The sequence below is a fragment of the Rissa tridactyla genome, chromosome 2 (assembly GCF_028500815.1).
Source record: "Rissa tridactyla isolate bRisTri1 chromosome 2, bRisTri1.patW.cur.20221130, whole genome shotgun sequence".
Classification (NCBI taxonomy): Eukaryota; Metazoa; Chordata; class Aves; order Charadriiformes; family Laridae; genus Rissa; species Rissa tridactyla.
This window is the reverse complement of record NC_071467.1, coordinates 135,819,268-135,833,198: the sequence shown is the minus strand read 5'-3', so window position 1 is coordinate 135,833,198 and position 13,931 is coordinate 135,819,268. Positions and strand designations below refer to the sequence as shown.

Below are 13,931 nucleotides of genomic sequence, written 5' to 3'. Positions count from 1 at the left end.
AGACCAAGGGAAAAAGAAAGGTTAATAGCAGACGTGGGTTGTTGTAATGTCATTGTTCCACACTGCAATAACGTGCAGGAAACTGGACAACACCGTAATCTGTAAACCAAATTATTGGTGTTCTGCCCAAACATTTTAAAACCCAAACACCTGCAAGGAGCAGCCAAATACCCTCATCAGAATACTAGTCCTTCTAGGTTTTTTTACCTTAAAAAAAAAAATTATTAAATTTTAGGCTTAGGAAATGTTTTTCTTCAAGCTTGCTAAGCTACAGGCCATGAACAAAGGCATTCTTTTTCCAAGAACAAGCAGTTGCTGTGTTTAACTAAGTAAAAGTTTCCTGTACCTAGGAAAAAAGGCACTGCTTACCTTTTGTTTCAACTCTTATTTTATAACAGTATCAATCAGTCTTGTTAGTGTTTATATTAAGACCTCAAATAATCTGTTTTGCCGAAACACTGGGGTTGTTTTAAATTGAAGTCTTAAGAGTACCAGCTTTTTATGTTAAATTCCTTATTGACGGCACTGGCTCTCAAGTTGTGTTTCATTTTGAGAAGATTCTGCGCTGTCTCCAAACAAAATCTGTAGATTCAGATTCAAAGATGTTCATCAATATGTTCATCATCAACTCTGCAAGAGCTGAAAAAGTTGGAAAATAAGTTAGAAGAAAAAAGGAGAATATTGCAGAAGCTCTCCTTTTGTTGTTTATGTTTTTTTTCAGTTAGCGAGGCTATAATAGTTTGATTTTAATTTAGTATAATTCATTGAAAACCCCAACTTTCCTGTTAGAAGACAATCCTGAAGATATCCACTGAAGGAATACAAACAGTAAGTAGATTTAATAGGATGCCAATGGTTTATGCCCTGAAGATGATCTCTTTCTTATCCAGAGCCAAATTTTAACTGTGTTATGTCAGTAACCTGAAGGCCTTCGTGTAGCTGGTATTTGTCAGACATTTCACTGCCTAAGAGTTAATTTCGACAGCAGAGGAGCCCAGGATAGGGAGCTAATGAGCTCTCTGTGCAGCTTGTTACTCAGCTCTTCCGGTTCTGACCCACCACCCTTAGCCCCCAAAAACTGCTTTAGTGGAGGAGAGAAAGGTCTAAAGCACCAAGGTCTCCCTAAAATTACCCAACCTCCTTCTGTGGAATTGCCTCAAACACTAGTAAGGACTTGGGCCTTGCTGTGGTAGGAGATGTATAAACATTAAGAAAACAAATATTACTTGCTTTGAAGAACAGAAAAAATTAAGAATCTTCTAACAATAGCAGTCAGTGAGCTTATGCCCTCCTAAGTAGGAAATTGGGTAAAAGAGAAAAAAAAATATTAAAAAACCCCGCAGGATTTATTTCCCTCTCAAGTTAGGAACAAAATGGGACTTGTTTCAGTCTGTACCTAGTGAGCTTCATCCAGCGTGTTCACCAATGCTTTGACATGGGCAGACCAAGAGTCAAGGCTGAATTTTTGGTAGGCCTAATTTTATCATTTACATTTGGAAGGCATATATTAAAAAAGAGAAAAATCTACTTTGCACATAATTGCTCCAAAAATTATCAAAATGCCATGTTTCCATAAGGTCTGGTGCTTTGTTTTAAACAGATTCTAGACAAATATATAAATATTTGTCACATTCCTTTTTTTTTAATTCTAAATTTAAGATTTTTAACTGTATATTTCTTCTTCCTTCTTTTAAATTTTTCCAAGGTAACAGAGGAAGAAAAAGGCAAACCTGAGGAAGCCTGCATCTGAAACTGAAAAGTATCCTGTACTGAGGAAACAGCACACTTTTTCCCCCACACAGTTGAACAAAACTTTTTGGTTCTTGGAAAACATGAAAAAAAGGCAAAGATAAATTCATACCATCAGGCAAGCAGCAAAATGCGTGAGCTGATTCACATTTTCTGTTGCTGATGTAAGACTGCCCACGTGTCAGCCGTTTCAGGAAGGGCATGGACACCACCTAGCAAGCCCATCTAAACCAAAAGAGGAGAAAGGGAAGTGAGAGGGAGTCAACCAGCCACTTTATTCTCTCTGATTTTGCTCATAAGCTACTGCCAGTGCTCACTTTCCAAACAGTTTTTCTATGTGATCTTTTCCACGCTTTCCGTGCACTTGCCACATTTCCCCCACAAAATCTTCTCTCTACATTCTCTCTTCACACGAAGGGCAATGAGGGCACATCACTTTCAAAACAGTCTGATAATGTACGTGCATATGTCTGCGCGCACTCATGTGTTGAAAACATTTATCAGAGTCTTCCTGTGGCACTACTACTTTCTTATTCGCAAGTGCCATACCAACTCCAGGCATAATATCGAAATAAAGTACTCGCAATGGAATTACCTGTATATTCTGCTATTCATACGTTAAATGCAACAGTACTGAAGCAATCTCAGAATGTCATTTTCTACCTCCTGTTGGCTATGGATTTTGTCATCTTAAGAAACATACACCAAGTTAAGACTATGAACAGACTAACCGGCTTCATCTACTAAACAAAAGAGAGCAGATACAGTAGGCAAGTGCCCCCACTAACATCTTTAAGCAGCAATTTTCAGGCAAACAAAAGGAAGCACTTTTCATTACAATGCACAATTAAATCATGGAACTCATTACCACAGGATGCTGCAGAAGCCAAAAGTATAACAGGGTTCAAAAGGAGATTAGACTAATTCATGAAGGATATGTCTATCAATGGCTATTAAGCACGGTGATCCGGATGCACCTCTGGCGAAGGAAGTCCCTAACCCACTGACTACTGGAAGCTGGGAGGGATACCATGGAAGGACTTTGTGCATGGTTTTTATGTTCATATATAGAAAAAGATTATTTTAATTGAGCACCTCACCTCAGAGAATTGTTTTGTTCTCAGGCGCACAGTTCTTATTCCTACTTGACTACTGAAATGTTTGCAAGTTTTTTTTTCAGGGCCCCTTCTTCAGCAACTTGAATATTAGTCCTTCAGAGACAAAGCAGCAACTTCTTTTAACAGATTTACTTAATGTTATTCATCCAACTTGTAGAAATCTCTCTACCTTTGTAAAGCTGCAACATCGGTTCCCAGAAACCTGGGAAATATAACTGAAATAAAATGTGATATGTGCACACCTGTATAGCAGATGACTACGTTAAAAGTGATTAAACAGCATTTCTTTTGGTTTCTTTTAATTTGAACCTTACTCCCTTATACTTCTACTGAGAAAATGTTAGAGCCAGGACGCCGCTGTGCAAACCAGTTTACTGAAGCTGAGGATGCAGCCCTTGATTTTACAAACTGAGGACAGATAATTGTTAAACCTCAAAGAACACATGTCATTGCAAAGCTCTTACAGTAACACTTCTCTTGCCACAACCTTCCATTCGAAATGTGTTTGTGTCATTTATATTGCAGTTATGTTCTACTGCAAGATACGTTTGGGAGTGTAAATATCAAGATTAAATCTACCTTGAAAACTCAGGCTGAATCAGGTTTATAGCCTAGAGGCAAGTTGTGAATCCCATAAAGCATTGTTCGAGGGACCTGGTTAGTGTTCTGTACACCTGCTTAATGTTTTTTTTTTCATAGTCACAAATGTCAAACTGCTCAGTAACGCATTGGGGTTTGAATGACAGCCATGCACTTGAGCACCAGTTATGTTTTTTCACTACCAAATTGGACTATAAATGATGAAAAAGAGGTCAGAAAGGAAGTATGGAAGCATACAAATTTGAAAGGGGAAACTGCTAATAGTCATAAACCGTGTGCAATCAAAGGACTGGCAAGTCATTGTGAATTACCTGCTCCATGAATTACTGATCTAACTGCATTATGATATGGAATTTTCTAACTCCTTTCATCTGTGGTGCAATGGCTCCTAACAGCTCCCAGATCAAAAGCAAGACTGCCAGCAAAACCAGGAAAAAAACCCCACAACACTGACTTTCATTATGAGCACTTATTTGTTAAACTTTTCTTAATATGCAGGCTTCATTATTTATTGATTCACTGATTGGATGTACTGTAAGTATGCCACCTACCAAATTTGAGGAAATCGCACAGAAATGATCAGCAGGGTGACACCTCGGTACGAGTCAAAACTTGTAAGCATGTGCACATAAACACTCATAGCTTGTGCGTTTCTCCACAGGTGGTAAAGCACAGAACAAACATTGGGTTTATATGGGCTCCTTGGGTTTTTTTTTAATCCAAATCACCCAAAATACTTTACAAACAATTAGTTACGTGTTAGTAGTTTTACTGACCATATAAAGTTAATGAGACAATTAGCTTGCACATGCCAATAGCGCCAACGTGAGACACAGCCTAAGGCATATATGAGCAATGATGAGACGATGGATTTCTACAGGTGTCTGTCACACGTGCCCCAAAATGGAATTCTAAGCTCAAGTTATGACCATAACCACAAAGCACAAGCCAGCAGATAGATATATTAACCAAAATGTATAAACAGTTCTTTCAGCTGGGCTTAGAAATCCTTATGGTGTGCATTACAATGTTTAAAAGACATTTCTGATTAAACTTTTTTTTTTTTTTCAATCTGTGTTCCTAGACTGGATGAGAAAAAATGAGGTTAGTTGCTCACCTGAGCAATTTTGAAAAAATAAAAAAATAAAAAAATAAATTATATATATACAAGTACACATTTTGACAAACATCTCTTTTCTTTGGTATGTTTTCACTGGGACAACTCTGAGTTCACCCAGAGGTGAAACTGTGAATCCATTTCACCATGATGACAGTCTGCACAGTGAATATGTCTTTTTTTGTGCTTATCTTCGTCACTATTTCAGTGTGAATATACTGGATACTTTCCACCTAAGACCACATTTGTAAATATGTGATGCGCAAGTAAAGAGAAAGCAAAGACTGGCGGTATAACCTCGCTGGTACATCAGCCTGGAAAATAGAATTTCTGTCCCGGGGAAATAAGTTACTGTAATTTTTCCAGAAGAATTCGTGTTTTTGTAAAGGAAAGAAAGCTTCCAAAGAAATGCTACTGCAAGAGAGCCTACCTAAGGGCCAGTGCCCCCCATTTCATGTTTCCCTCCCCCCAGCCACCCCACTCTGGAGGCAGAGGCCTGGTTGGAATGTCAGGAAGCTGGAGGAGCCGCTGCCTGGGGAGTGGGGAGCCAGGGGAGCCCAGGCTGGCACGAAACCAGGAGCGCAGGCTTCCTGGACAGCCTGCCTGTCTGCTTTCCATCGAAGCTTTCAATGGAATCAACATGTTCCTGTGAAATGTTTCAATTCTGTAAAATCAGCATTTTCCAAGAGCGGAGTGTTCCACTGGAAAATTTGCAACCAGCTCTAATAATCAGGGCATCTTTAACATCTCACACAGAGGTGGAGCTGAAGGACATTAAATTTCCATCTGAGAGGCCGTGAGCCAAATGTTCTCCTTGCCTGCGTCCTACGCCGCTGCCGTGGTCTTCACCTGAGCTGTCTGCGACAGCGGGCTGGTGGCTCTCCAGTGAGCATCACCATATGACAGCAAATTCTTACTCCATTGTTACAGCTTGACCAAAACAGTCAAACAGCGGGCACCATGTTATTTGACGTGGCCAAACATAGTGCTGTAGCAAATATCAGTTGTGAAACACTTGGGAAAAAACAGTATTTTTTGAAGTTTGGAAGAAAGTTTAACAGTTTTAAACTATCATGGGAGTCACAAAGAACCGTTCTCAGCTCCAGTCGTAACCCGAGTTTTTCTTATGCGTGTATGTATGTTGGGGCACTGGAGTTTAAATCTCTCTTTTTTCTTTGGCGAGTTACTTGGTTGATTTCCATGTCTTCTTTAGGGGGTGCATTCATAAACTTGACAAAAAGGTAAGGAATTATTTATTTATAAGATTCCATTCAAGAAAAATTTTAGGGAAAGAACACCAAGGATGTCCATCAAAACACAGAAAATGAATGATAATGATTCCTGACGGCTGTCAGTCAAACCTCTGGTTAGAAACCTCTCTTGATGATCACACCTTTCTATGTAACCTACCTTGTTCCCAGCGAGAGATTTCAGGAGGAACTAGATGATCTTTAAGGTCCCTTCCAACCCTAACAATTCTATGATTCTATTAAGACAAGGTAAAAGTTAGCTAGACAAAGGCCTACAAATATAAGATAAATTACAGTAAACAATTATACATCCAAGATTTTAAAGAAGTGAATCTGTATTACCAGAAGCTGATGCTTGATTTTTTATTTTTTTTTTCAGTGAGCATAATGGACCCAAATATGTTTCTTTACTGCAGGAAATAGATATGAGAAAGAAAAATGATATCTTTCTGTAGCTGTTGTTGGAACTCAAAAAGAGAATGCAGAAATCATTGTTAGCAAGTGTAAAACAATCAAACTACACGATCAAGCAGATCAAACCAACTCTTTAAATTCTATTCTACGATTCATTCTTAAGGATTGAATTTCAAACTACCCATGTCCTTCAATTTCAGTTTTGCGCAGCTGTAATATTTAGAAGCAAGAGTCATCTCACAAAAAGTCATGCAATATAGACCGGATCTTCTAGGGTGCAGTTTCTCTTAGTCTAATATCAACCAAATAAATCTCAGGAAGAATGTGCCAATTTCACTCTTTTAACCATAAAAGGAGGTTACGGTGACAAGCTTGGGATAAACATCTACGCTGTAGATGATATAAGCTAGGTGAGATGAAACCAACCCAACTTTCTTTTAAGGTAACTTTTCATGGAATAAACTACTGCTAAAATTTAGGTTGTAGATGACTAATCTTTGTATTGATTTTAAATTTTGCAAGAGCAAGTTTTAATAAACAGCATAACGACATCTGTGCTTTAAGATCTTGTCATGATAGAGGAATTTTTAAACAGACCAGACTCTGAGGCTCAGTAAATATTTTACTAAGCGACCTCAAATTTAGGGTTTAAGTATTAGGAGTCTCACTCATGTCAACCCTTACAGTAGCAAGGCAAAGGAAAAAGAGAAAATGAAAAAGCATGAAGGAAAAGGGAGAGAGAGATGTACCAAAAAAAAAAAAAAAACCCCTCCAACCAAGACCCAAATAAAACAAAAGAAGAAACCAAAAGGCCAGAATGAAAAGAGAAACAGAAACAATCTAAAGAATTACTAATCCTTTTTTTGTGTCTTAGGAAAACATGTATAAACCACAGCAGATAAGCTTCCCATCATTACAGGAGGCGGCTCTGAAACAAAACTCCAAATTTTGAGAGCTCAGCAGTTGGGGGAGCTGAACGTAGAGCTGAGCTTTGTGTCTGGCACAGCCCTCTCTGTGGGGCTGTGCCAACCCCCAGACCCAAACCCTCCTCTCGGCCGCAGCAGGGGCACCGGGTGCCTGGCTCACCTCCAACCCAGCTCCAGCATTTCCAAGGGCGCCTCATCCTGCAGGCACACAGTCACTTCTGCGTTGGAAGCCATATATCACATACACATCCAACACATAAAGTCACTTTCCATCCTGCACGTTTTGGGGGTTTAAATTATTTTAAATTTCATTAAATTATACGTGCTAAGCCAGATTTCCCAGCTGATACCTCTCAGCTAACCCCACCCCCAACACCAAGTAGGGGGGGGTTTTAATATATAACAAAGACAGAGAAACGTAGGAGCGTTGCTCTCCCTTGGGTACTGTTGGGTGAAAGAGGGGAACACCACATGCAAGTAGTTGTGGCTGAATACTGGTGGCCGCCACTGTCCCTGCCACACCGTAAGAGAGGTTACAGGTTCAAGAGAGACACATTTTGGGAAGTATACCAGTGCCAGCCATAGAACATGTCAATATACATGCACAGTCAATGCATAAGTACCTATATATATATATATAGATATGTATGTGCATATATCATATAAGCTTGGGGAAGATCCCAGGGCACATACACTTGAGTTATACGTGAGTGTGTTTGTGTATATATGGGAGAGTGGGTAAGCACAGCTGTGCACATGTGCTCCTCATGTGCCCCCGGAATGCCTTGTATTTCTGCTATTTTGGCTTGGTTACCTCAGTGCCTGAGTCTACAATAATGCATGTCACCCTTGTGGGTAACATTTTGTTATAAATCTAAGCATGCAAATATTTGTGTCAAAGCTGTCTACGCGTGCAACCAGTTGAGAAGCTGAAATGCCTTCAAGTTATGTAGCAACTGTTTTCATTTTCTCTCAAATGGCGTTTCTGCTATTTTCTAACCTCTGCCTTTTTTTATTGTCTTTATTCTGCTCTAAAGCTTGACTGCCTTTCTCTTCTTTGCCTAACTTCTGGGCAGTGAGAAGAATGTGTAGGAGCCATCTCCAACTTTTAATACAAAGAGAGCTAAAATTACAGTCTGTATCAAAACAGTCCCTTGCAGAGCTGCTCAGCATTTCTTTTGTCTACACAAACCCTCTCAGAGAAGCCATAATGCAGCCCTAAGAAGCTACCAGTGATCCCGTAATAAGCACTTTCCTTCTAATGTGGCAAAGGCTTTGAAACTGAAGTTATAAATGTGACAGAAGGATTGAATTCAAGTTTGTCCTATAGTTATAGATGCAGTACAGCTGATGGGAGACCACAGACAGGCTGGAGAGGTGGTGGTTGACTGAACTCCTGCCTGGCCACCTTCACTTATAAAGTGACTTCCGGGAGCACGCCAGGAGCAAATTTTCAGAAGTCTTGAGATCCCCGCAGGCAGCTCCCACTGTGCCTAGACCAACAGATAGGCACTACTGGTATGCTTAAATAGTACATTAACATCCTGAGTGGAGAACCTGGACACTAAGGAGGCTCTCTCAGGCAGTTCCTGCAGCAGAAATGACCAAACTGTACACAGACAAGATACTTATAAGTAATAGAAACTCCACCTGCAGAAATGGTATGTAGTTAAAGTAATAAGGAGATGTTTTTCAAGTAGTTTAAGATAATCAATACCAATGTATCATGGACATGCTGGAGTGGTCACATAGGACCACAGCCCTCACAGTTTCAGAAGTCACACCTGATCCAGCTAAAGATGCCATTGCAAAATATCTTTCAATGCAGACACCATCTAGACAGCGACTGATCATCTTGTTTGAGAGATTCGGTTCCCCACATGAGTATCCCCACATGTATCCCCATACAGATAACCCAAAATCTTTGCATTTTTTGGTTGGGTGGTTTTTGCTTTTTTTTTTTTTTTTTTAAAAGAAACCATCCATGAGTCAATATACAACGCTACTTAAATGTAGGAAACCTAAAAAAGAGATACTGGAAAGTATTTGTGCTAAGCATCTATCTACATCAAGCAACAACAGGAAAATGTGGACTATGCTGGAATTCAAGGAAAATAAATACGGAATTGGCAGGACTCAAAATAAGTCCACCTGTCTAAGGATGACTTCAACTGTAAACACTTTGGGGAACTCAGTTACCACCCACAGTGAAGAGGACAGAAGGAATCAAGATTAACTCATCAAAACAGACCTGACCCTGACCTCCCCCTGTCCTAGCACGCCTCTTGCTTACTCTCTTAACCCACTTACCAGTTTTTCCAAAGTCAGTGGCCCAAAGGGGCATGTGACCATGGCCTCCTCAGCTTAACTCTATTTACTCAAAACACAAAGGAATAATAACAACACCAATAATAACAAAACATTAATAATAATAATAATAATCCATTTTTCTTAACAAGGATCAATAGCATTCGGTTACCCGAATGTTCATTTAAGACTTTTTTCTGCAAGTTAAGGGAGCTTGTGCAGAATAGACGAGCATCAAAGGCAGAATTCTCATCTTCCTTTTACTGCCTTAAATTTGAAGCAACTCCTTATACCTCCGAGGAATTAAACCAAGTTTACAGTTTCTAAAATGAGGTAAGAATTTGTCTCATACCATGTACAGTAACAGACTCTTTAACAAACTGCCATTAAGAGGACCTGGAGCAAATAAACAAAAATAAGTAGAACATGGTCCTTACGTGAACATCAATAGTTAGAGAGTCTTCTATGAGTCTATAGGAAGGGATGTGCCTTCATAAATCCTTGTCTGTTGCAAAGTGATGGGCCAAATTCTATTAGCCACATCAGCAGCAAAGACTCACATAAGGAACAGCAGGAGCAATAAAATTCATATGGCTAGCTTTCATAGATATAAAGGTTTCTTGTACCACGTGTCACATATTCGGTTTGTAGGAATAAATATATTAACTATGTTTTTCTAACTGAAAACCTTTTCCACATGCGAACAGACTTAAAAGCACGTTTAAAAAGAAGATGCAATAATCAGATTTTAAACTTTGACTTTAAATTCAAAACAGAACTTGAAGTAAGCCTTTGGGGATGTTCCTCTTTTTGAAGGAATGCACAGTTCTTGTTACCTACTTCAAGAAATGAATGGCAACACTCAGTCACAAAAATGCAACAGAACTTCTTGGAAGCGGGAAGAGGCTCCATAAAACTCATTTAAACACCAAGAGTGTGACAGCCAGCAAGATTTGGAAAAGTCTGAGGCAAAAGTGGATTTGAAATTTTAAATAATATCCTCAAATATTTCCTTATCAACCTTTCCTTTTTTCCAGAGAAATAAACAATTCCCATTCCCCAGCTACCACACAAATGGGATAATTATTACTGAAAATAACTTCTCTCAGAAATACAGGATCAATTATTTTCACCAAAGTCATGGCCAATTAGGCAACATGCAGAATGAATGTTGTTGACTGAATCTCGCTGTTAAGGGCTGGCAGAAAACAGTATACAGTGATGGCTAAACTGTGATGGGATGGTAAAAGAAAACAGCAGTTCTTCATCAGTGTTGCGCCCTTAATTTTTATCTGAGTGTGTACATTGGGCCCACGTGGGCGTGGGAGCCAGGCAAACAGCGTAAGGAAGGAATGGGAAGAAATGAAGCAAGGAGCCCTGGTGATGAGCTGCACAGCACGTTTCATTCTCTGGCAGGCACCCATGCAGACCCATCTATGATTCTCTTCCCATTTTCCTTTTGTGGGGTTTAGCTCACACCTTGCTGGCTTTGCTGAGACGCAGGAATTTTCAGGAAAAATCAGCCTCTGCTCATAGATAGGTAGTGTAAAAAATGCAGAGCATGCTTTGAAGAACAACAGATGTTAGAGAAGTAGTTACTACTGTGAGAGTAGTAGTTCCCACTTGTAAGTAACATTTTGTTCTTCTTTGATGTGGTCTGTGTATATCCCCTGCTGCAGAAGGCTAGCTAGCAATAAAATACCAACAGAGGTATGTCCAGGAACTGTAATAAGACAATACAGGTACAAACTGAAAGGAGGTAAATGAGATCTTTTCCATCACTAAACTGTTTGGACTCGTGCCACAGAAAGAATAACTGCCTAGGTCAAGAGACCTTGGTATATCTTATCTAGGAAAATGGGATGGAAAAAAAAGCAGCAAACACATCAAGGACCTTATTATTAAGCTACCAATCAAAGAGTGTCAACATGCAGTGGTTTCCCTCTCTCTTCTCTTTGCGTTAACACAATTGTATATTATTGAGGTTCTTTGGCACTTAGGAACTGTTATACGCTGCCTCGCACCTGTAGCGCTGGGAAGAAGAGTACCCTCCCCTCTCCTGTTCCTGTATAGGAACAGGAGAAGCACGTTGGGATATTTCTTCCCTGAATTAACTACTCTCTTTTTTTAAACTGTGTAAAATTTTAGCATTCTATGACAATGAATCCCACACACATGGTAAAACGAAGTGTCACTTTTTCACTGATCCAACACAGTCAAAATGTTATGTCATTTATTCTGCCTTCTTTGGCTGACAGTCATTAAAAGTGCGTGCCTGCTCATTGGCCTCTGAGATAGTTCCAGTTATATGTTGACAGTTTTTAGCAGGACACTCAGAAGTACTACAGGCCTTGTGATTTCCATTTCTTCTATCCCTTTCCAAACAATTCCAAATTCCAATTCCAAACAATTCTAAAGTTAGTGAGAAAACTATCACACAGGCATAATAGAATACAGAATGTTATCATATTCTCTATTGTTTGTAAAATCAGCATTAAAATAGTTTTGGCATCTTTGCTGTGTTATAACTAAACCAAACTATTGTTACAGTGATGGGTGGTTTTGCTGGTGTTGGTCGGGGTTTTGGGTTTTTTTCTTTTTCTTTTGGATCATTATTAAATGTAGGTAACAAGCCACAGCAAGAATTCCAGCTAATGTTTTCTTAACGTAAGTATTTATCTTGACTTTTGAGACACTTCTTTTCAAAACCCTCCTGAACTGCATTGCCCTTAAGTACACAAAACAGACAACCTGAATGAATACATAACTGGGGTATAGTGAAAATTAAAATAAAGCAAATGCCCTTTGGGAATACATTCATATCACAAGTACCGTAACAGCTGGCACTGGTTGATCTAGCTTTTGGCAGTCTCTGTAGCGACGTCAAAGACACAATGTTTCAGAAACAACTGATGAGTCAGCTGCAAAAGGTTGAGAGATTTAGTTCAGAGAAGCCCATTTACTATATAATGAAATATTTCCGTAACATCCCATATTTGACATCCCATAAGAATACCAGTTACAGGCTGAGCTAATAATACCACCTATTATTGAAACTGCAATAACATACCCCAGTTTCTGACCCTGTTGCCAGCTGCTTATAGGCTTGTAAATCTTTAACCATTTGGGGCTGTAATTTTCCATTTTTCTGTTTTCCTATGACCCATTTTTGGGGTTTTTTTCAAACTAACAAAATGCTGTGCTTCTTTCTAAGAAAGGCTTTTGGGAGGAAAAATGTTTTGTTCCTCTGAAATAAGGGCTGATGAACTCTTACTGAGAATCTCTCTGACATTGACGCTTTGAAACGGGAGTATGAAATTGGGGCTATAGGGAAGTTTTGAGGAGTTCTTTCACAACTCTCATCAAGGTCTTTTATAATTGATCCATCAACTGTTTTGAACTTCCAGAACTAACTCCTGATGCCTGCAAGGTTTTCTTGAGCTTAACACAGACAAAAAAAAAATTGTTTGAAAGAACACCAAAAAACATAAAAATATTCTCCTTTCACTTTTGGAAAACAAAAAAATATACAAAGTAAGACGTGTAAAGATGGTAAAACATTCACCAGCAAAGGATTCAGTAAGAAAAGGAAAAAGTATTGTTTCACTTTTCATTATCTCTACAATAAAACTGGAAAGATGTTTGGTCACACATCAAATACAATATGCTTCAAGGGAATGTTTCCTAGCCTTATATGCTATACCCGACGGAAGACAGGCATGCTCTCTATTGCTCTGACCTCTCAAATTTACTGCGTTTTCACTGGCTAGACATTTTCAGCACTTTTCCTAAGCTGGCAATTAAAGCCTCATTTGCAGCTGTGCTTGTGAAGCTGAGGCTTCCATTGTATCATTTTTGAAAGCCTGGGATTTATTTGATCTGTGGAATAGTAAAATTCTGCGTTTGAGAACATAAAAAGTACATAAAATATTAAAAAAAAAAAGTAAGAAGTAACTACTGTCCCTGGACAAAAACTATGGCCCCACAGCGAGATGATCAACACAAGCAGCAAACATAAAGAAAGGAAGAGGAAGAAAAGAAATAGTAGTTTGTCCTTTTCTGGCAAGCCTGGCTCGCTAGCTGAGTGCATGGAATGAGTTGCAGGGGAAAACGAAACTAGAGAATATGTGAAGCTGGGAGATGAGATCATCCCCCCAAAACAATCCTTCAAATTCGTAGACACTTCTGGATTCATGAGGTGAGAATAACCAGCACTGAGGACTGTAAAATTCATTTGTAGCATTTGAATTTGTTAACATGCATTTGCAAGCTGACTCCTCCTAGAAGGGGGAGCAGGAAATGCCCTGGAAACGGAGGGCAGAGAAATGTAACTGTTTAAAAAATCCTTCTCAAAATGAGAGTGACAATAGCTTGCATCCAGACAGCCTCTTTGCTAACAGTCTACACCAATCCAATCAAGTGTTACAGCTACCTTTTAAGTTTTCAGCAG

At 39.2% G+C, this 13,931-nt stretch overlaps 1 long non-coding RNA gene across 1 annotated transcript in view; it reads right to left on the bottom strand.

Moving 5' to 3' along the window:
• Positions 1-376: 376 nt before the first annotated feature.
• The window catches only part of LOC128905429 (uncharacterized), a 36,259-nt gene continuing 22,704 nt past the window's right edge, over positions 377-13,931 (bottom strand). The window contains exons 2-3 of the long non-coding RNA XR_008464872.1: positions 1,862-1,974; positions 377-639 (exon numbers count right to left, since the gene is read on the bottom strand). This is a non-coding gene — a long non-coding RNA (uncharacterized LOC128905429). The remainder of the gene's footprint in view (positions 640-1,861; positions 1,975-13,931) is intronic.